We start from the raw sequence: 24,031 nt of genomic DNA, 5'->3' as shown, positions 1-24,031 counted from the left end.
TCCTGCCAGTGAGAGGTGCTGTTTCACTATCACATTTTCAATAGTGAGGGGAACAGACAACCTCTGCTGGACTCAAGGGAACCTGCCTGTCCCTAGTAATTGAAAACACAATATTGAAGCATCACCCCCCCCCCCCCCCCCCCCCCCAGTGGCAGCAATGCAATTGGAGGTCTCCCACTCAGCTTAGAGAGAACAGTGGTTCCAACTACTGGAATTGCCATCAAAGCCCATTCCAGCATATCCAAATCTGTCTTGTCATTTGTGGGACACAGACCATAAGAGTCTGCCCGGTACTGAACTCACGATCCAGCTCCTGGAGTTCCTGTCAAAGCTCTCTCCAACCCATCCTAAAATGTCTTGCCATATACGGGACAAAGACCATACAAGTCTGCCAGCGACAGCCTTGGTTCTTCACAGCCAGAGTCACCATCTAAGCGTCACTCAGCACATCAACACACATGCAGCCATTTAAGTTTTGTTCTGTTATACCATCCGTTTTCTAATTAGAGATCCTCTGTGTTCATCTCCAATTAGAAAATGGATGGTACAACAGAAGAAAACATAACAAAGCCTATCTCATGCTCTCCTTTAGAGAAACTCAATCAGTACAATCATTATAAGAGGATATCTCATCCAGTTTTCAATCCATCACTGTCAAGAAGTGATTGAGATGTTGGCTGAAATTGCAGCACAAAACAGGGTTCATGCTGAAAAACAATGCTCAACATTCATCATTGCTTAAAAAAAATGTATAAATGTGCATTTCTTGTACACATGCCTTATCATCTTTCTTGAATTAACTGGTTAACAGAATGTTTTCATGTCTTTAGCCCCCCCCCCCCCCCCCCCCGGTATGAGATTGATGGAAGCCAAAACTTTCCTCTCTTCATTTCCTGCATCATTAGAAAGAAGTATTCTGAAACTTGAGCCTTCACCCTACTATCTGGCTATTGTTCATAGTGGGATAAATCTGATAGAAGACAGGTTTCTGTGTAGTATAGAATTGAGCGAATGGAAACAGAAGTAGATTTGATTGGTAAAACCTTATGATAAACTGGACTGATGTCATCTAGACATAAATAAAGTGCCAAATGTTTTGGAAGAAGGGAGGGAAAAGCCTAAAGTGTTTTCATGATGAGAAAATGAATTCCCCTCTGTCATTCCTGGTGCCCTTTTTGTCTTCAAACTTCCCTGGACATACTGCAGTTGCATGATTTGTTGTCTTTTGGTTAATTACAAACATCAGTGGTTGTAGGGTTTAGGACAAATATATCATCTCTAGGCTTGCAACTGATAACACGCAAACGGTTAACAAAGACAGAGTGTAACCATAGTACTTTATTATTATTTATATTATTTATTGCATTTGTATCCCACATTTTCCCACCTCTTGCAGGCTCAATGTGGCTTACAATACATCATGGATAGTGGAATAAGACGAGAATAGACCATTTGTTATTGCAGAAGTGATTTGGGGTTCCATGGTTAGGATGGGAATACATGATAGTAATATAACAGAAGGCATTATTAAACATTTCTGGGTATATGTGGGGAGTTTCAGATGTGTTGATCTTTGTGGTATATCTTGTCAAAGACAGGGCCGGTCTTAGCAAGTGCGGGGCCCTATGCAGACCAATTTGATGGGGCCCCACCCTAGCCCTGCCCCCACCTAACTCCGCCCCCCGCTCCCCCCCCCTCCGAGCTCCCGGGCTGCTCCCTCTGAGCTCCAAGGCCCCCAGCTCCAGGGCTTCCCCCCCCCTAGGGCTCCCAGCTCCAAGGCCCCCCTCCCTCCCGGTCATTTTTTAACACCCCCTCCAAAATCCAGTACTAGGTATGCCGAGAATACAAAACACTCAGGACCTATTGAGCAATTCTACCATACCATAAGCAGTCATTTCTACTAGTCACACAAGGAAAAGGAAAGCATCTTAAACACTACAGTGAGCACTAGAACATCAATATCCTATCCTGACCTGAGGAAGGGGGTTTTCTTCTCTGAAAGTTAAGTCGAAATGTATTAAAATTAGTCCAATAAAAAGATTACCTTATTTACATGTTCTATTTATAAACATTTATTAACACAGCTACAATACTATATCCTAAAGCAAAAAAATAAAAATATATATTTTATTTACAGTTTGTTGTCCTCTGGTTTCTTGCTTTCTCATCTTCTTTTCACTGTCTTCCTTCCATCCAGCATCTGTCTCATCCAGTGTCTGCCCTCTCTGCTGTCCCCTCATCCAATGTTTGCCCTCTCTCCCTGCACCTTCCATCCACATCTGCCCTCTATCTCTGCTCCTTCCATTGATCCCATCCACCATCTGCCCCTGTCTGCCCTCTCTCTCTCCCCCATCCATTCCACTGTCTGCCCTTTCTATCCCTGACATCCACTGTCTGCCCTTTCTCTTTGCCCCTTTCAATCCACAATTTGACTCCTCTCCCATCACTCCAGGGTTTGCCCTCCCTCTCGCTACCCCATCCAGGATCTGCCCCTCTCTCCCCCCCTTTTTCAGTCCCCAGTTCCAGCCCCCACCTATCCTACTAGTCCCCCATTTCAACCCCAGCCCTTTTCTCCCACCAGTCCCGAACTTCAGCCCCCCCAGCCACTTCTCCCTATCCTGTTTTCAACCTCTAGTCCCAGTACTAGCCCCCTTATCCCACCTACCCTCCTTTTCAGCCCCCAGTTCCAGCCCCCTTCATCCACATACCTTGTATTAGGGTCCACTTTTCAGAACCATTCTCCCACCTGACCCACGCATGCCCCATTTCCCCACCAGCCCCAGGCATGGCCCCCATTTTCCCATATGGCCCCTTCTCAGACCCCAGTGCCTGCCCCCTTCTCCCATCCGAGAACCCCCTCCCCAGTCCCCTTCTCACATCCAAGAACACCAGCCCCCTCCCCACCCGTCCCCTTTAACCATCCAAGAACCCCCTCCCCACCCCCTTCTCCCATCCGTGAACCCCCCCCCCACCTCGGTCCCCTTCTCCCATCCAAGAACCCCAGACCCCTCCCCACCCGTCCCCTTCTCACATCCGAGAACTCCCTCCTCAGTCCCCTCCCCACCCGTCCCCCTTCAACCATCCAAGAAACCCCCTCCCACCCCCTTTTCTCCCATCCGTGAACCCCCTCCCCACCTCAGCTTTAGAAATGTTAAGTAGTAGTCCTCCTTCCCATTTGAGAACCACCCTCCCCACCCTTCCCCCACCTGAGAACCCCCACCCCACACACCCTTCTCCCATCTGAGTACCCCCCCACCCAACCTACCCTACTAGCTTTGTTCTCCTGCCGCCCACCACCCTCACTGGCTTTAAAAAAGAATTGGAAGCGCCAGAGGGACAGGCAGCGCCTCGTGTCTGCCTCTCCCTGCTACTAAAACTGTCTCTCGACGTCGTCATTGGTGCCTTTCTCACATTGAGTCCCGCCCCACCCTCGCGGTAATTGGAAGTTACCTCAGAGAAGGGCGGGACTCAATGTGGAAGGCCCAACGATGACGTCGAAGACATTTGTAGTAGCAGTGCTAGACGGGAGGCGCTGCCTGTCACTCCGGCGCTACCAAATTCTTTTTTTTAAAGGTAGGACAGGGTGGGAGCAGCGGGTGCAGAGCACCCCCCACCCGCTGACATCCGGGGCGGACCGCACCCACCACTCCGCCGTCTGCGCGCCCATCCGAGGGAGGGAGGGAGGACTGGACTCGGGTGGTCGGGGCGGGGCGACCCTTAGGCACCCCGCGCGGGGCCCCCCATGAGCGCGGGGCCCTATGCGGCTGCCTCGCCTTAAGACCAGCCCTGGTCAAAGAGATGGGTCTCAGTAGTTTGCGGAAGTTGGTCAGTTCATAGATTGCTGTTAGGTTGCGTGGCAACATGTTCCAGTAATTGCTTGCTCATATAGGAAAAGGTGATGCGTGCATTACTTTGTATTTTAGACCTTTTACAGTTGGGGAAATGAAGATTAAGGAATGTGCAAGATGATTTTTTTAGCATTCCTGAACTATAGTTACGTACTGCAAGGTTCCACATTAGGAGTCACCTACCAGGAAAGGAATCTAGGTGTCTTCGTTGATGATCCGTTTGAAACCCTCTTGCTCTCAGTGTGCAGGGGCTGTCTAAGAAATGGCCCTGGCATTGAATATTATTTTTGTACCCCACACTTTTCCCACTCATGGCAGGCTCAATGTGGCAATGGAGGGTTAAGTGACTTGCCCAGAGTCACAAGGAGCTGCCTGTGCCTGAAGTGGGAATCAAACTCAGTTCCTCAGGACCAAAGTCCACCACCCTAACCACTAGGCCACTCCTCCACTCGGAATATCTGGGTTACAGCGCCAGCATTAACTGTTTTGTTCTCTGCTAGCCAAAAATGGGGGGGGGGGGGGGGGTGAGACGTACAATTTTATCTTTTTATCCTACCCTCCCAAAAATAGTTATATTTGTTCCAAAAAAATAAAAAAAGATGAGGTCATTCTATTTTTACTCTACTTGACCTCAACATTGTTCTAACAATACAAATATTACAATAATATAAGGTAACATAAAAATCTTCACACTGTTATCCTATTTCCACATTCAGCTGTCTAAAACATAGAATTCAAATGCATTAACGCAGACAATTGTTTTCACTGATCTACAACATATGCTTTGCAGTTTCAGCATGAAAGAACTACAGAAAAATTCCAACTTGTATTTAAGAACAGGAAGCGATAAAGTCTAGCATCTGTCCAAAAATTGTCTGTAAAAAGACAATTAATAACTTATGGACCCCTGTTACAAAGCATGCTGTACTGGTACCGGCTCTGCTGCCACACCAATCTAGGCAAGGTAGTTCCTGACCCCAATGCGTGCCAATTTCCGTAACTGAATTTTTTTTTTTTAGCATCAGTGGCAAGCCCGGTTACTGCCAGGTTAGCGCGGAACCCTTACCACCTCCTAAATTAGGGTTGTAGTAGGGGCCTCCGGCCCAGGAATGGCTGTGGTAAAAGGGTCTCCGCAAACAGCAAATCCTACACCGAAGCTACCACAAGGCCCTTTGTAAAAGACAGCCCTTAATGAGTGCTCAGTGTCCAGTCCAATAGTTAAGGTGATTTGATTACGCTTAGATGAGAATTAAGTTGTTTTCTGTTACCTTAAGTGAATTAAAAATCTTATGCTGAAACCTGCATAAGCACTGGCAGCAAACTCTTGGTCATTCAGACTCAAATATTCAGTGTTGGTGCCCAGACATGGCCCAGCATTAAATATCTGAGTCTAATACTGCCTGTAACAGTGTTGTGGTATATATACTATATATGACCCTTGACTGCTGTCATTGTATCAGTGAACTAGCACTTACACACATACTGTAATAGTCTTGCTTGCAAGTGCTAGTATTCTACAATTTTATGAGTGCAAATAACATTTACATTTAGGTGTTAAGGTTATAGAATGAGGGAGAATTATAAGCTGACTGTAGTGTGCATTAGATCACAATGCTTTCCTCATTGGTGACAACAGATCTGTGGTCATGTGGGTTGGGTGACCTGGAACATGCAAGGTACTAATGTGCATCATAGTTAAGGCTTGAGCCACAAGCTTTCACTTGCTGAAATAGATGCACCTAAAATGATACCCTGGCAGAGAACCATTAAGATGTGGCCACCTATTCAGTTATTCATTTATCGTTTATTTATTTACTATTACCATCACTTATTGCAAGGCAAATCAGAACGGTTTACAAAGCAAATACTATACTAAAATAAACCATAAACGTTTTTCAGTGATATATGGAAGAGAGAATAAGATCTTTCTAATCTGGATTGGCTGTGGCAATGAGTCCATAACGCTGAGGAGAGAAAGTAAAAAGCTGAAGTACTGGTGTATTCACACGTAGCCCTAGAAGGCAGGGGTAAGACCAGTCTATTGTCAGTTAATGAAATGAAGGGTACGGACAGGTGTGTATGGAATGGTCAGATCTGCAAGATAAGAGTGGGATAGCAGTATGAAGAGCCTTATGTGTCAAAGTAAGAATTTAAATTTTACTCTGAATTCAATGGAGATCCACTGAAGACACTGCAAAAGAGGAATGGCCCTATTGTATCTGGAGGCCTGGCAAATGACCCAAGATGCAGTATTCTGAATAGTTTGTTAATGTTTCAGGTATTTTAGTGATACCGGCATAGATAATGTTTACAATAATCATAACGTATGGTAATATATGCATTAAGAAAGAGTACATGGAAAGTCTTGGTCTACTGAGTTTCTAATCAAATGAAGCTACTACTACTACTTATCACTTCTATAGCACTACAAGGGCATATGCAGCGCTGTACACCATACATGAAAAGACAGTCCCTGCTCAAGAGCTTACAATCTAAAAAGGACAGACAGACAGAACAACTAAGAGGTAAGGGAATTAAAGAAGTGGGGATAAAAGGGGTACAGGGCAAGTGAGTAGTATGGTTAGGAGTCAAAAGCAGCGGTTAAAGAGGTGGGCTTTTAGCCTGCATTTGAAAACGGTTCAAAGATGGGGCCAGACGTACAGGCTCAGCGAAGTCTATTCCTAGGTGTGAGGTGCAGCGAGATAAAAGGAACGGAGTCTGGAATTAGCAGTAGAGGAGAAGCGGGACAGACAAGAAAGATTTATCTACAGAATGGAGTACACGAGGGGGGGCATAGGGAGAAACAAGACTGGGGAGGTACTGGGGAGCGGTAGAATGAATGCACTTATAGGTCAGTAAGAGAAGTTTGAATTGAATGCAGAAACGGATAGGGAGCCAGGTGAAGTGACTTGAGGAGAGGGCTATGTGAGCATAGCGACTCTGGTGGAAAATGAGTTGCGCAGTAGCAGTTTTTGGACTGATTGAAGAGGAGAGAGATGGCTAAGTGTGAGGCTGGTGAGAAGCAGGTTGCAAAATCTAGGTGAGAGGTGATAAGAGTGTGGATAAGGGTTCTGGCAGAGTGCTCAGAGAGGAAGGGACGGATTTTGCTGATGTTATGAGAAAGAAACAACAGGCTTTTGGCAATCTGCTGAATGTGAGCAGAGAAGGAAGAGAGGAGTCGAAGATGACCTCAGGTTACGGAGCTGATGAGACAGGGAGAATGAGAGTACCATCCACAGAAATAGAGAAAGGGGGGAGAGGGGAGGTGGGTTTAGCGGGAAAGATGAGAAGCTCGGTTTTTGGCCATGTTAAGTTTCAGATGACGCTGAGACATCCAGGCAGCGATATCAGATAGGCAGGCTGATACATTGGTCTGGATGCTGGTTGAGATGTTGGGGGTAAAGAGGTAGATCTGGGAGACGTCAGCGTACAGATGCTATTGAAAGCCATGGGATGATATCAGAAAGCCAAGGGAAGAAGTGTAGATGGAGAACAGGAGAGGACCGAGAACAGAGCCCTGAGGTACACTGATTGGTAGTGGGATAGAAGTGGAAGAGGATCCACCAGAGTGTACACTAAAGGTGCAAAGCGAGAGGTAGGAGGAGAACCAGGAGAGAACAGAGCCCTGGAATCCAAGTGAAGACAACGTATCAAGGAGTAAGCTGTGATCAACAGTGTCAAAAGCGACGGATAGATCGAGAAGGATAAGGATAGAATAGAGACCTTTGGATTTGGCCAATAACAGGTCATTGGAAACTTTTATAAGTGCAGTTTCAGTTGAATGAAGAGGGTGAAAGCTAGATTGGAGTGGGTCAAGAACAGCTTGAGATGAAAGAAAGTCAAGACAGCAGCGGTGAATGGCACATTCAAGTATCTTGGAGAGGAAGGGGAGGAGGAAGATGGGTCGATAGTTGGAAGGACAGGTAGGGTCAAGCGAAGGCTTCTTAAGGAGTGGTGTGACCATGGCATGTTTGAAGGCGTCAGGAACGGTCGCAGTGGAAAGTGAAAGATTGAGGATATGGCAGATAAAAGGGGTGAGAGTAGGATAGATGGTGTTAAGAAGGTGGGTAGGAATGGGATCAGAGGAATAGGTAGTTTGTTTTGAGGAGGAGATAAGATGTGTTGTTTCCTCATCAGTGATTTTGGGAAAGGAGGCAAAGGATGGAGGGATTGGGGAATTAAGGGAACAGACAAGGGGGAGGAGAAGTGGGGGTGGCTTGGTTGAGAATGCGAGGTTTATCTTCTGAACCTTGTCATGGAAGAACTCAGCTAGGGTCTGAGGAGATAGTGAGGGGGGAGTTGGAGATGGAGGCACCTTGAGGAGAAAGTTTAGTGTAGCGAAGAGAAGTCGAGGGTTTGAGCCAACAGAATTAGTCATCTGGATGTAATAGTCCTGTTTGGCAAGCAAAAGAGCAGATTGGAAAGAGGTCAGCATGAACTTGAAGTGTATGAAGTCAGCATGGGCTGAAGAGGAGACTGCTGAATCTTAATGTTAGGGATGACAAATCGTCCATCTTTATAGTTCAGATTGAATATGATTACCACATTTTTGTGGTGAACTAGATATACTTGGTCAAACCTGGATTTATTTGTTTATTATGCTGATCAATCATGGATTTATTTATTTATTTCCTTACTTTGTTATTAGGACTTTAAGATAAAGTCATCAAAAAAAATAAAGAAGAGGGGATGAACGGAAGTCACCTAACACTCCATAGATTGGTTGAGGGCAGAGTTTGGGCTGCAGACGGTCTAGTACCTGATGATGTCACTTAAAAGCTAAACACCAACTCAAGCTAATAGAATATCACTTATTATCTCATTATCCAAAAAGATATCTATGCAATTATTACAGCAATGGTGTAATGTTCTTTTAAAGGAGAAAAAGTGTCAAATAATGATAGGATACTCCTTGTTGATCACTCATTCAACTAAGGGAGTTCCATCCATTCATCATAGGCTAAAAAACCTCCTTGGGCTTAACATAAGGTCCCCAACCACACTTAATTCTGCTTTCTGCTAGGTTGTAAGGTTCACTTATCTCTCCAGCTGTTCAGTCTCTATCACCGTCCATGGCCCAACTTAGCCCGAGTTTCGATACCTGAATCAGGGTCCGTGGGCACGTCAATTGTCATCTGTAAGAGAGTAAACTTATTACACCACACAATTCTCAAACTTTGACCCTCCCTTTTTCCAAGTCTTTCCTCACATTTAATGCTGGTTTTCTTCTTCTTCAGTTTAAACTGCCAACATGGCGATGATTTATGAAGCCTGACATCAGACGCTCATAGCTAAGCCACTCCCATTGATCGCAAATGCATCCAATCATGTGACGAAAATACCAGGGGAACCTCCTCGGACAAAAAAACATCATCGGGAGGTGAACTACTCCTCTTTGGTACTGAATCTATGCCAAGGTCCTGACAAAAAGTTTATGTTAATCAAAAAAACTGATTCCATTCAATCCTGGTATTAAGTCCACGCGGTTTGTATAGTTCGGAGACGATAAATCCACCTTTGTTCCTGTGTAGCAAGAATGGTTTCTATCTCCACCTTTGCTATTCCATCTAAGTTGCTGTAATACTACACATCTCAGGGATTTAAAGATATGATCGTCTCTAATACAGTGTGCCACTAATGATGCTGTAGTTTTTTTTAGTACTGATGTTGCTTTTGTGTTCTGTAAGTCTTATTGCTAATTTTCTAGACAATCTGTCCTATGTATACTTGTTACAGGGGCATATAATCCCATATACCACCCATTCGGAAACACATGTGGTACTGTGGTAAAGTGTATAACTCTTCCTGACTGTGGGTCAATGAATTCCTTTGTAATCAGCATAATCTCACACATCCCGCAATTGCGCAACAATTGTGTCCTTCTTTAGGGGCATCGTCTTTTATGGGCTGTCTTAAGGTTGCAGGCGCCAGAATCTCTTTTAAATTATGTCCCTGCTAAACGCCATTCTAAGTTCTATCTTGGCAAACCCTGGTAATGTCTGTATAACATGCCAGTTCTTCCTTATTATGTCAGAAAATCATGAAGCCATGGTAGAAAGCGTACAACACAAGTTAAAGTTTCGTCATCATCATTCTTATCCAAGCGTCTAGGTAGCAATAACTACTCCCGGTTGTTGTATTTAACCCATCTATATGCTCTACGCAATATCGTTCTAGGGTAACCCCTTTCTTAAGATTTGGTCCACTAGGATCATAAAACTAACAAGATGGTAATTGTCATTAGGTTAGCACAGGAATACCTGTCCTGTAGATGATATAATGAGGCCCCTGGCCTTGGTGATGGGTCCTTTCTTCTCAGAGCTGGTACTGCTGGCACCTTATAAAGGTTAGCCAGCAAAGATGCTCATATACCAGTGTCAGTATAAATTACATTCATGTAGCATCACACCAAAGAAAGAAAATGCAGGTGTGCCTAGGAATGTCCATGACCAGTGCTGCAGAAAGTCTTGCAACAACCATGATAGTACTGTCCTAATAAGATGGTTTCTGGTCTAGTCAAAGTTTGGTTCATAGACCTCAGTTAGGCAATGCAGGCCTTATGCATACAAACAGGAATGAGCAGCACATCCAATACTACCTGGTAATGTCACTTAAAGGTGCCTGGAGTCTTTAAGAAAAAAACTGTCGGACTGAGGAACGTGAATGCAGGTGCATGGCCACGGAGGCACACCTGATGGGGTGCACCAAAGGGGCAGGTCATGCCCCTTTGCAGTCCATTTTGGAGCACAAAGAAATTTCAGAAAGTGTGAAAACATCTCAGAATACAAGGGTTTATTATGAACATTTCAAGGCAATTTTTTATCCAGGAATGGGGATGCTTTCAAACGCTTATAGTTAATTCATTCTGTATTGAGATTTCTGCTCCTTCTTAACATTGGCCATGATGGCTTAATTCAGTACTAACTGTTCTTTGGTTTCATACACTTCTTTCTTATTGTCTTTCTGCTATATTGTCATTATGTTAGTGGATTTGATATAGTAGTACATTCTATCGGCATCTGTTGCAGTAAATAGCTTATAGAAGGTAGGTAGAAAGTAATGAATCTATAATTTGTTGAAACTTTCTTGGATCTCCCTTTAGAAGACTTTCATTCATAAGCAATTGTCATTTTAAGTCCAGCTACCTAACCAATTAGTTTTTACAGTCTGCCATGTCTTGGAGGAATGATGTCAACTGTTTGAGTCAAAAATTAGCCATTGCATCTGGTCAGTGCTCTTCTAGTTTGGCACTCTTTCTAACCTCTCGGGGTCTGCCTCTGGAAACATCATTGGCTCCTCATTCAGTTATATGTTACTTGATGAGGAGGCCATGAGAGCCATGACGTTATACCCCATATGAAATGAGTTGTCACTGAGGAGTCAAGCAGTGTGGTCTAAGAACTAAAAGCTCTAAACTAAGGTTTAAAGCAGTGTGATTTATGTTGGTTTGAGTTTCATGCCCCCGCTATGATAATTGTCTCTACTTGGTAATTTGACTAATATATTTTTGCTATATATCAGCTTATATGGCCCAACATTCGTCCATGGAGTATTATGGGAATTTAAATAAAAGCAGTACACCCAACACTGGCCATATAAGTGCTTTTAAATTTAAGCTCCCATGAGAATAGGTCATTTTTTTTGTTTGTTTGTTTCCCTGAAATATGCAGGGCATAACTTATTTTATTCATTTAAAAATCATATTATTCACCTTCTCCAATTGTGTGCTCAGAGCAAGGTACAATTTAATGTTTAAGAACACTACATAAATTAATGGTTGAAAGTACTACATTGATTAAACAGTATGAGAATGATATTCTGAATTCCTAATCTGGACCAGAGGATCCATGCACGTAAAATTTAACAAATAACTTTTGGCTAGAAATTTTTGCATGTCATATGGAAGTGAATCATGCCTTTGGAAAGCTACACAGAGACTCTGTTGAGTAAGCAAGGTGAATGAGTAAGAAGTCTGAGAGAGTCTCTCACTTTGACAGCATTACTGCCTCTATAAATCTCCTTCCTCTGTCTGCCTGCCCATCACTGAATTCATTCCACATTAACCTCCTCTCTGCTCTTCATCCTGTTGCCACTTGTGTTTCTGTTCTCTCCTTAACTGCTTTCTGTTTTCACTCCATTTCATTTTCTCTAACTTTCCCTTCCCCACCTTCCACCCGCCATCCTTTCTCCTTTTCTTTTCTTTTTTTTCTCCCCCTTCATCTTTCACTTCAGTGCTTATCTATCTCATTGCTCTTTAGCTCTTTCAGTGCTGGTATCTATCCCAATTCATATCAGAGGGTGGCTCTGTTTGCACTTTGCAGTGCCAGAGGGGACAGAATAGAAGCATCATTATCCCTTGTCAGCCCTGGAGTGAAAAGTGGCACCAGAAGAAGATACAGAAGCATAGGTTTATCAAAAGTGAATTTAACTCATTCACTCAACATCATTTTTGACCATTTCAACAATGTAACATTCTGTTCTGTAAAAAACCTTGAGGGACATAATCGAACGGGGCACCAAAGTTTTCATAATACGGTCGGGGGTGCCCAAATCTCAACATTTAGGTCGAACCTTAGAGATAGTCATCCCCAGTTTTCGGCCATAATGGAAACCGAGGACGCCCATCTAAAAATGACCAAATCCAAGCCATTTGTTCATGGGAGGAGCCAGAATTTGCAGTGCACTGGTCCCCCTGACCTGCCAGGACACCAACCAAGCATCCTAAGGGGCACTGCAGTGGACTTCAAAAATTGCTCCCAGGTGCTTAGCTCCCTTACCTTGGGTGCTGAGTCCCTCCAAGCCCACTCCCCACAACTGTACACCACTACCATAGCCCTAAGGGGTGAAGGGGGCACCTACATGTGAGTACAATGGGTTTCAGGTGGGTTTTGGAGGGTTCACATTTACCACCACAATTGTAACAGGTAGGGGGAGGATGGGCATGGGTTCCGCCTGCCTGAAGTGGCACTGCACCCACTAAAACTGCTGCAGGGCCCTTCATACTGCTGTCATGGAGCTGGGTAAGACATTTGAGGCTGGCATAAAGGCTTGCAAAATCCACTGGGGAGTAAGGGGAGGTCATCCTCGATACCCTCCATTGGTCATCTGGTCAGTTCGGGCACTTTTTCATGGCTTGATCGCAAGAAAAAATGGGACCAAGTAAAGTCAGCCAAGTGCTCATCAGGAATGCCCTTCTTTTTCCATTATTGGCCAAGGACGCCCATCTCTTAATCATGCCCCAGTCCCTCCTTCGCTACAGTGCCAACACGCCCCTGTAACCTTTGGTCATCCCCGCGACGGGAAGCAGTTGAGGATGCCCAAAATCGGCTTTCGATTATGCCAATGTGGGCGACCCTGAGAAAAGGACGCCCATCTCCCAATTTGTGTCAGAAGATGGGCGCCCTTCTCTTTCGAAAATAAGCCTGCTTGTCTCTTTTCAGAAACTATGTATAGACTGAGGTAACACAAGTGCTATATGCCATATTGTCTTATTTTGCCTCATGAATTTCCATCAGTTCTGTTTTATGTGAGTTATTTGATATAATCTGTATAGTTATCAATATTTTTAAAGCGGTACAGGTAAGTGTGCATTAGTTTTTGTTTTTTTTCCCCTTTCATTGGTAGTTAAGCTGGCATGCATATTATGGAAAGCATGTACTACTAAGGATTATACTTTATCAAAGTCCTTTCTTGAATTTAAAATATTTATTATATTTGCAATTTTATTGATTCCAATCATTATTCATTAGTTGAGTAAGGGGTCCTTTTATAAAGGCACGCTGAAAATGGCTTCCAGTAGTGTGGGCGCAGGTTTTGGGCAGTGAGCCGATTCATTTTCCAGCGTACCTGTAAAAAAGGCCTTTTTTTTAATTTTTGCCGAAAATGGATGTGTGGCAAAATCAAATTGCCACACGTCCCATTTTGGGTCTGCGACCTTACCGCCAGCCATTGACCTAGCAGTAAAGTCTCATGCAGTAACCAGGTGATAATGACCTACACACGTCAATGCCACTTGGTGCGCGTCCGATATATGCGTCTGAAAATAAAAAATTTGTTTCAGGGCCGCGCATATCGGACACACGCCAAAATGAAATTAATCACAGAGCCATGCAGTAGCCCGGTGGTAAGTCCTTTTGGTGCATGTTGGGCACATGTAGAGCCTTACGTGGCTTAGTAAAGGGACCCATTAGTATCCTACGGACAATATTCGTAAGTGCTTATCCAAAAATCAGATGCTGCTATACAGACACTGTATTCCTCGATTCTAAGACACGGACCCCATTTTCATACAAGGGGGAAAACACTCAATCTAGATGCCCTCAATTCTAAAATGCACCCTCATTTTGCAAGTGACAGCATCAATCCAGATGCGGAGAGTTTACCATAAAATTCTGTTACCCGCCATCCCTTCAACAGATATGGTATTGGTACCGGTTGGGGGTTTCCAAGGTCCCCGGTGGCTATACGAAGAGAATAAGGAATTAGGCCGCGTGATTTTCAAATTTTGGACTTTGATTCTAAGACACTATCGAATGTAAGCGCATCAAAACCAGAAAACAAAAGTGTATCTTAGAATCAAGGAAATACAGTTAGTGCCCTATTCGTGAATATTCAGTTGCAGTGTGTGGGATAGTGCTGCATTCTTACATACTGCCTCAGCACTATCCTGCATAGTGCTGGGATAAAGTATGGGTGTTCGCCTAACTATACAGATAGTTGGTGATATTCAGCAGTTATACATGTGGAGTGAAATTTTAAAATGGATGTCCAAATGGCATTTAGGGTGCAAGTTGGGACATCTGAAGTTCAGCTAGTATGTTAGAACAGGATCTGTGATATAGAGTCTGTTCTAAAATCCATTGTGAAGGGACGTTCATGTGCCAATGACTTGCAACATAAACATCCGTTTTAGAAAGATAAATGTTTAAAACATCAACAGGGCAATATAAATGTCTCTATAGCAACATATGAATGTCTATGTTACAGTATATCAGCCGTTTTAGAAACATGGACGTCTATTTCTCCCCAAGCTGTCACCGAGCCCAGTATCCCTTGTCAGTTTCCTTTATTCGGGGGGGGGGGGGGGGTCATTAACAACTATGGGGTGAAGGAGGTGACCTTCCCTAATACTCCAGGCAGTGCTGCTCAAGAGGAGCAATTTCTGAAATATGAACATCCTGAGTAGCAGGTCCAACTCCTGACGTCTATCTTTTTGGACATAGGACATTCATTCCCATTCTGAAATGAGGAATAAACATCTCTGTTTTGGACTTGCCTTAGTCCTGCCCTAAAACACACTTAGACTCTACCCCCTCGTCATTTGGATGTTCTTCAGTTTTAAATATCCATATCCTGGTTTGTATAATTGGAACTTAGACGTCTATGTATGATAGATATCAAAGTGCGGTTTTATGGACATCCAAATATGAATGGCACTTCTACCACATGCACTTTAGATATATGGATAAATTTAGGCCAGCAAAAGGGCTGTCCTAGCAAGCCATATAGCTACTTAGATAGCGGTTTTTCACGGGTGCAACCATCTGTAGAGCCAACAGCAATCACCACTCTCTACCTATATGCAATGTCACTTGCTATCCAGATAGCAGTGCTGAATGTATGGAATAAATTTATACACCACTGCCAGATACAACTAGTGCCATAAGAGACATAGAGATATCTGATCCTACTACTTTCAGGAGGACAGGGAAAGTTTAAAAAAGAATTGCAAAAATAGACCTCTTGAGTATCTATGTCTTGTGCCAAGCCTCAGCACTACACATTTGACTAATGCAGAAAGTATGCTCTGACTGCACATATCCATTTGTTAGTGTGCTGCTTATCCTGAAGATAAAGATATTATCATGCCTTTTCAAGAGGGAGACAACAAGCATGTGGCAGAGGGTGAAAACGGAAGGGAAAATGTTGTTTGATTAGCAGCTGTACTAGGCAACACTAGTAGAAGTGGCACTAGCAGTAACCCCCAAACCACAATTAAGCACAAATTTTCTAGAAAGAAAAAACAAAACAAAACAGAGAAGTTGAAAGGGGGTTGAAGGCTCAGCCTGGCAGCAATAATAGGAACAGTGGAGTACAACAATAGCCAAAACCAGTGCAGCACTTCCTTTATAAGATACCCAGGTGCTTATTTTTAAAGCAGATGGATGTCTCAAATGGCCAAAAAAATGTCATGTGCCAAAAACGTCCAAATGCTGATTTTGGAAAAGCAACAAATAAGACATATTTCACTGCAGTTCATCCAATAGCAAGGGGGCAGGTTGGAGGCATGTTTTGGGCGGAACCAGGGCAGGCCCAAAAGTAGGACGTCTATCAGTGATAATAGAACAGGAAGACATGTCTAAGTCAAAAAAGAAGGATGTTTGTATTTAGACCTGTTTCAATCTTGTCCAAGTAACAAAAAGGTGCTCCAGTTGACCAGTGGACTACTGGAGGGATTAAAGCATGAGCCCTCCATGATCCCTTAAGAAGTGAAAATGAAAAGGGATATCAGCTCAGGTATTATGGGCATACCCAACAGAGCACAAAGCAGCTCCCAGAAGTAGCCTACTGGTCAGTGCAGTGGACTGTATACAAGAGGACCCAGGTCCAAATCCCACTCTTACTAGTTCTTTTATGTTAGAAATTGTGAACCTTCCAAATATCGCAAAATACCTACTGAACCTACATATAGAGACACCTGCAGGCTGTAAAGGCTTTGTACTGGTGTAGTTAGTTACAGTAGATATTTTTCAGTGCCTAGAGGGCTCACAGTACATGGTAAAGATATTAACATGTTATTTGTACCTGGGTGCCATTTGTTAAAGTCCAATGCACTGACCACTAGGCTGCCCCTCTGCTCTACAGGGATGTCTTTGTGGCCATTTTTGTACAAATGATGCCAGATGTTTTTTGTGCCTGCTTTTTTGGTGTTCATATTTTGGACATTTCAGTTTGGAAAATGGCCTGTTCATTTTGGACATTTTCAGCGTAAGAACATCCTTCTCGCATATTTTCAAACAGGAGATTCTGAGTTTTTCCTGTTCTAAACAGCTGTGAGATGGATGGGTTTTTTTGGATATAATGAGCGGGACGTCCCTATTCTGACTTGGATGTTTTTTTCAAAAATGTCCCTCCTAGTCTGTGTTTGAGAAGCTATAAGAATCAGATGATGATGATATCCAAGAATAAATGGGAAGGTCTGGAGATATTTCATGTATAGTAGTTGATATGAGTAACCCAATATCTAGTCAGGAAGAGACTCCTGTAGAGATACATATGTAAGCTATAGCATATATACTGTTAATGATACTACCAGTAGATGTCTAACTTCTGATCTACTGTTAACCACCAGTGCCACAGTGGCATCAAAGGATTTCAGAGCAGCAAAGAAGCTTACATGGAGGGATTCAAGGAATAAAGCTCATGTCTGAGACATGTTCATCCCCGGGAAGATCAATGCTTTGCAGTGTCTGGACTGTAAAAAGCATATGAACTGGAAAATAATTGGCCTTCTTTTGAACACTTCCATGAAGTACCACTTTGAAAAGCAATATAGGATTGTGTTGCTTATAGAGGAAGCTGAAAGTCAGAGATGAACTTGTAGAAACAAAGGAGCAGGAGAAAAGAGGACGGTCTAGTAACAGTCAGTCTGTTAACCTGGCTCACCAGCCCCTGCCACCAGTGATAACAACACAGGCTCTATCCTGGACACAAAGGCAAATACAATAGATCAAATGATTTCTACTGCATAGTCCTGTATCAAGAAGCAGACTGCACCCAAAGTGGTTACACAGTATATAGAAGAAATAATTGCTTGGATGACCAGCCCCTGTAGGTTGTGGAGAATGTGGGGATAAAGTGGATGCTCCACCATTAGCTCTGAATTACAAAGTGCTCAGAAAGTTGACCTTTAATAGGTGATCTCCACTTTGTTCATCCAGTGTCATGCCCTCATAAAGGTACATTTGGACAAGGCAGAAGGGAAAAGGACATATTTTAAAACTGAATGCCAGAATGCCACATATGTGTACTTATCTCTCTCAGCACATGGATGGCAGGTAGATGAGGCAATGACAGGTGTCAGCAGGGCCACCTAGAGGGGTGGGGGGGGGCTAGATTCCCCTTGGCTCAGCCTCAAAGGGGGGGGCCTGACACTGGGGTCGGTCTCTCTCCTGCTCCTGACGTGAACAGGGTGATTGCATCCCAACGGGAGAGGAGAAGAGAAACTCTGGTGCTGTGCCCCCCTTAGAGGCTGGTGAGGAGCAAGCATAGGGCTTTGGGACCTCTGGTTTGGCTTACGGAGTTCCCCAAGCTCCGCCAGCAGAAGCCTTCTTCCAGTGGTGTTCTCCACTGCATTGCCTGCCCTATGGCTGCTTTTCCCCTCACGTCGCACATCTGGCAGAAAAGGACAGCCTCAGGCTAGGATATAAGGAGAAAGGCAACAGGATCATAGGCAAGTACAGGAAAATAGCTGGTCATTTTAATCAAAGTGTGAAAGGAAAGGAGCATCCAAGGGAGAAATAAGCATCAGTGGTACACCTCTGAATACACTGATTCAGAATGTGAGCACCAGGTAGAATTTCAGATACCTGATGCTATAGAGATTAGCTGAGCAGCACATTGTGCTTCACTGATTATTTTTTGGAGGCTAGTATAGGGCTGGATCATTCCAAGTTTCAATGTTTAATATATACTTGATATATCACATCAAGATTGGATATACAGGGCACAAATGGTATATGTTTTGCAGCCTTTTAAGGAGGCCACAGAGGCCTGAGTTTGGCCACTGCCACTTTGGGTAGGATCATTCCCATAGTGAAGTTTCTGGAACAAACAATGGAGGAATTTCTGCCGAAGCAGAGTTGTCAGAGGAGGTGCTGGTGTTAGTAGAGTGCTTAAAGAAGCAAGTTGAAAGTAATCTGAAATCTCTCACCCAATTAAAATTCTACATGTTGGTTAATGTGTATGATCCACAGGTGAAACAGAGTATCATTTTCCAGTTGAATAATCTTTATTTTTGGAAGGAGATGCTTATAGTACAGGTCACAAGTGTTGCGACCTGTTCTGCTGCTTTTTAAGGAGGCCACAGTGGCCCTGAATTCAGCTCCCAACAATGCTTTGATTGTCCCACAGGAAGGTGGTATATCGAATGCATTACCCTTACCTTATCTTACTTGGGTGAGGTCATCCTCATAGTGAAGTTTCTAGACAGTGTCCTGAAAAAACCCTCACATAGGTTCAAAATACATTGCAATTGTTTAAACATTTAGTATAACCTTTGAAAATACATTATAATGTTTTTTTTAGATAATTCATAATTTGTGTTCAAAGTGGCCTCCTGCAACCTATCCACAGTCACAAAGTCTTCAATGCTACTGAACTGTTGGCTCAATGAATTCTGGGGTTTCATTAATTAAGAGTTCAACAGTTTTGCAAGCTCAATGCACTGGAGCTCCATCCTATTGAAAAATAAAGTACTCAGAAATGTCTCAAATTTCAGGCAACACTAAATTTGAGGCAAACTAACAGTATTAAATCTGGAACCATATCAATACTATGAAGCTTCCTGGTATCCAGTATAGATTCAATGTGTATTCAGTAAAGCCAGGCCCATCCCCCCTACCTGTTACACTTGTGGTGGTAAATGTTAAACCCTCCAAACCCCCCCAAACCCACTGTACCCATATGTAGGTGCCCCCCCTTCATCCCTAAGGGTTATGGTAGTGGTGTAAAGTTGTGGGGAGTGGGTTTGGGGGGGAATTGGGGGGCTCAGCACCCAAGGTAAGGAAGATATGCACCTGGGAGCTATTTTGAAGTCCACTGCAGTGCTCCCAAGGGTGCCCAGTTGGTGTCCTGGCATGTCAGGGGGACCAGTGCACTACAAATGCTGGCTCCTCCCATGACCAAATGCCTTGGATTTGGCCGGGTTTGAGATCGCCAGCATTAGTTTTCCATTATCGGCGAAAACTGAAGCCGGCCATCTCAAACCCGGCGATCTCTGACATTTGGCTGGCCCCAACTGTATTATCGAAACAAAAGATGGCCGACCATCTTTTTGATAATACGTTTCGGGACTGCTCTTTGTGGCGCCAGCCAAATAGATGGCCGGCCATCTATTGGCCGGCACCGTTCAATTATGCCTCTCTGTGTAGAACAAACACTGGAGGAATTTCTGCAGAAGCAAGAATTGTCAACAAGGTATTGGTATTAGTAGAATCCAACTGAGTCATTTCAAACTAGCTGGAACGCTACATGTTGACTACCATGTGTGGTCCATAGGACAAAGGGATTATCATTCTCCAGTTGTATACTCTGTTTCTGAAAGGACAAGCTGATTGATTGAGTAGCATAAAATGGGTAATATGCAAGACAGAGAAAGGGCTTCCCTTGCAGCCCTGTTTGTATCAGTTCCACACCAATAATGTCAGCTGTACTTCAACAGGGTCTGATATTTCTTCATCACCCTCCTTCTATCAGCACTTCCTGCTTACCATCGCAGGATTGACTCTTGATAAAGGCCTTGGCTTCAGCAGTTGGTAATGAAGGCAAATGTCAGCACCTCCCACAAAAGGATCTATAGAAACTATGGTTAGGCATTATCTTTCTGAGCCCGGTGAAATTTTAGCCACAGCCAACCATGGACACACAAGGCCATGGTCTAGCCAGACCTTGGTAAGGTATCCCACCATTTCCTTTTCTGTCCATAAACCAGTGTTATGAATAAATGGGGTCATTATAAGTCTGCTGTGTTTCCCCAAAATACCATGTGAGTGGGATAAGGATTGATTGTATACTGCCCTATCCTTTCTTCTGTTAAATGGGATGTTGTGGGCACAGTATGTATTTCTATCTCTGTGTGTTTGAGTAGAGAATAGATTTTATCAGAGCTTACATATGCCCTCGGGTGGGACTGCCTTGCGGCTTTATCAATATATGCTTTTTATGCTTCCCCTTTCAAAGTGCTTAGGTAGGTCTGTCTCCAACACATCCTTTCTTTGATTTGCCACAGTCCCTTTAAGACAGTGCCATGGATGGGACTCCCTCCACCTAATCTGCTCTATGTTCTGCCCCTCTCAGCTCTGAGATCCCTGAACCACCAACTCTTTGTCCTTAGACTCCAGGACCTTAGCTCTAGCAGTTAAATAAGACATCATACACAGGATATTCAAGAAAACATGTTAATTATTAATTGTTCTTATTTATCATTTTAATTTAAAAAAAATAAACAGATATATAGGGAATAGTGGTTAAAGAAATGTTAAGAATAAAACAAGGGGAAACATAGAGAGATAAGTGGTCAGGTTCTGACTCCCCTTAGGGGGGTGGTGCTTGAGTGAGGGCCTGCACTATTCACTCTAGAGCATCTACCATTTTTGAACATTAGCAGTAACTCTGAGAGCTTGAAATCATATTCTACATACCCTGGGTTAGGACTGAGGTTCATTTCTTTCATGGTATGCACAAAAATGACCCATTTGGAGACATTGTCGCTAAAAGAATGTGCTTATCAGTGTTAACCGGATCTGCACCTCAGACCTTAATCTGACATCTCCCTGATTCTTCTATACAACCTGAACGATCTTCTGCAGCAGATAAACAGAACTCCTAACATTTTGTGGTGAGAACTATAGATAGAAGCCTTGCTCCCCTACAAGTCCCAGCCAGCTGTATTGAAGGCCAGCTGATGGTCCTACATAGGTTTACCATATGGCTCCAGAAAAAGGACAGATTGAGCCAGTCTGGGTTTTACATCCATTGCTTTCAAAGGAATCAAAACCCAGGCTGGATCAATGTGTCCTCCTTTTTCTGGAGCCATATGGTAACCCTAGTCCCACAGGATCTGCATCCTGATCACCCTGTGGCTAGGTGGATAAAAGGATGATGGGGGGGAGGGGGAGGAAAGAAAAAGGTCAGTGGTGCTGCTGCTCTTCATTCCTACTGGAAGATTAGCAGTTATTAGCAGTTAACATTACCATTTATTTAAGTATTTGGCTACATTAGGTAGAACTAGAATTTGAGGTTCAGAGAGGGAGCCAAATGCCTAACATTGTCTAAAATTCCCCTCCCCCCTTACACAACCATTTAAACACTCTGCTGAGTGCTGAGGCCCTTATCACGCACTGATACATGCCACAAAGTCAATAACACTCCATAGAAACCTTCCACCTACTAAAAAAGATTTAAAAAGTAATTGAGAAACTGAGACTGTAGACATAGGCCTAGTGGCTGAGTACAGTAATGGATTACATAGCAGGGAATATTGAGTTCCAATCCTGGTGCTTCTAATAAAACGTCTTGTAGGGTAATTCTAACACGTATGCTATAATTATGCACATAAATGTTTAGAATAATGGCATATACACATGCATGTGTACAAATGCATAAATGCCAAAATTCTGCCTAACGGCTATTCTGTAAATATACATATATCTCAAATATGACAAATGGGCATACACATAGACATAATCTGGGTGGAGCATTGGCAAGACTCACACTTTCATAGGCAGTGCCTCTAGGCACACTGTTACAGAATTACTCCCTTAGAGGTCAATAGTCAAAGCCATTTTTCCATAGGTGAACTATTGGGGGGTTTTTAAAGTGCAAATCTGGCTTTACTCTTCGCCCAGCCTGTCTGCAAGCTACAGAGCACTCCCATTCCCTTAATTATAAACACAATGGGGAAGACAGTTATTGTGACTGAATTCTAAAAGTGCCATGCACTCACTGCTATGACATGATCAAGCATCACTGCAAAAAGCAAGCAACCTCCACCCACTCACTAACACATTTCACTCACTAGTGCTGGCTGGCTCAGAGGTTATAGGTCCACCAGGAAGCCCTGACAGTCATAGGGAGGTGTCATTCGCTGTTAGGAGGAAGACATGGTAGCTGTGTGCACAAATTCAATTTAGATTCATCAAATACGTACTCCAGAGAAGAAGCCTTGCCTAGGTTTAGGGTTTATATACTGCTGAAAAACTGCAAGGGAAAGGTACAATTAATTCCTGCCAGGTTCCACCAGATACTATGTTGGGTCATAAGTAAAAAGAAACATGTTAAAATTACTGAGGAATTACAAAACCAAGACCCTATATGAGAGTAGGAAGGAACTAGACTAGAAAATTAAGGTTGCCTGAAAATTGTTTGTAATGGAAAGATAACTCCAGGATCTGCAGCCTTCCATTCATGCAGAGACAAACTATCTGAGGAAGTAAAAGCAGCAGTTGCATTCAAGAGTAGAGTGTGTCATCTCACTTAGGGCCAAATTCTATAAATGGTGCCTTAAAAACTGGCGTGAAAAACCATGCACTTAGCATGATTCTATGAACTACACATAAAGTTAGGTGTAGTTTAGAGGATATGCTTAGCAGCTGCTCTTGCAACTAAAATTTAGGTGCACCCATTTAGGTCACCTAAAACCAGGCTTAAATACCTCTGTCTAACTTAGGTGCAGATCGAGTGTATTCTATAATAGTGCACATAGTTTTTTGAAATACCCATGACCTACCCATTCCACGCCAATGACATGCTCCTTTTTGGCTGCAAGCATTAGAATTCAAACATATCACGTTATAGATCACACCTAGAAAGTTGTGCACATAAATTCTAATTAAAGTCAATTAGTGCTGCTAATTAGTTGTTAAGTACTAATCATCAGTGTTGATTGGCTTGTTAATCAATTAAGTTGAACATGCAACCAAATCAATGTACACAACTTAAAGCGAGAATTTGGGGGTTAGAAAATAATGGCAGCATGTGTTGAGTAGGAATATTGGTTGACTTCAGCCTCATTTCAATCAAAATAAATGCACAGATAAGAACGCATAGTAAATGATGGTAGATAAAGATGACCGGCACAGTCCATTCATAGCCAGGGTAATTGGGGGGTAAAAGTAAAAAATCACATGTCACTAGTGAGCTCTGCTATTCTGATGTGCTCTCCTGACCCATCCACTTGTGTCATACCAGCAAGGGAAGTCAATGGTCATGGTGCAGTTTTTGTGCCCCAGTTTTTCTTGTATCCCATGTGGCCATACTCACCGCACATAGCTACCGGATGTAAGGCTTTATCATTGGCTCATCAAAGGAGGGAATACCAGGATTCACTCATCTATTTCATATTGCTGCCACTTTTGTCAGATGGGAAAAAAAAACATTTTCCTCCTCTGACAAGCATAAGCGAG

This window comes from Microcaecilia unicolor, chromosome 1 (genome assembly GCF_901765095.1).
Source record: "Microcaecilia unicolor chromosome 1, aMicUni1.1, whole genome shotgun sequence".
NCBI lineage: Eukaryota > Metazoa > Chordata > Amphibia > Gymnophiona > Siphonopidae > Microcaecilia > Microcaecilia unicolor.
The sequence above is the reverse complement of the archived record's forward strand: the minus strand, read 5'-3'. Positions refer to the sequence as shown.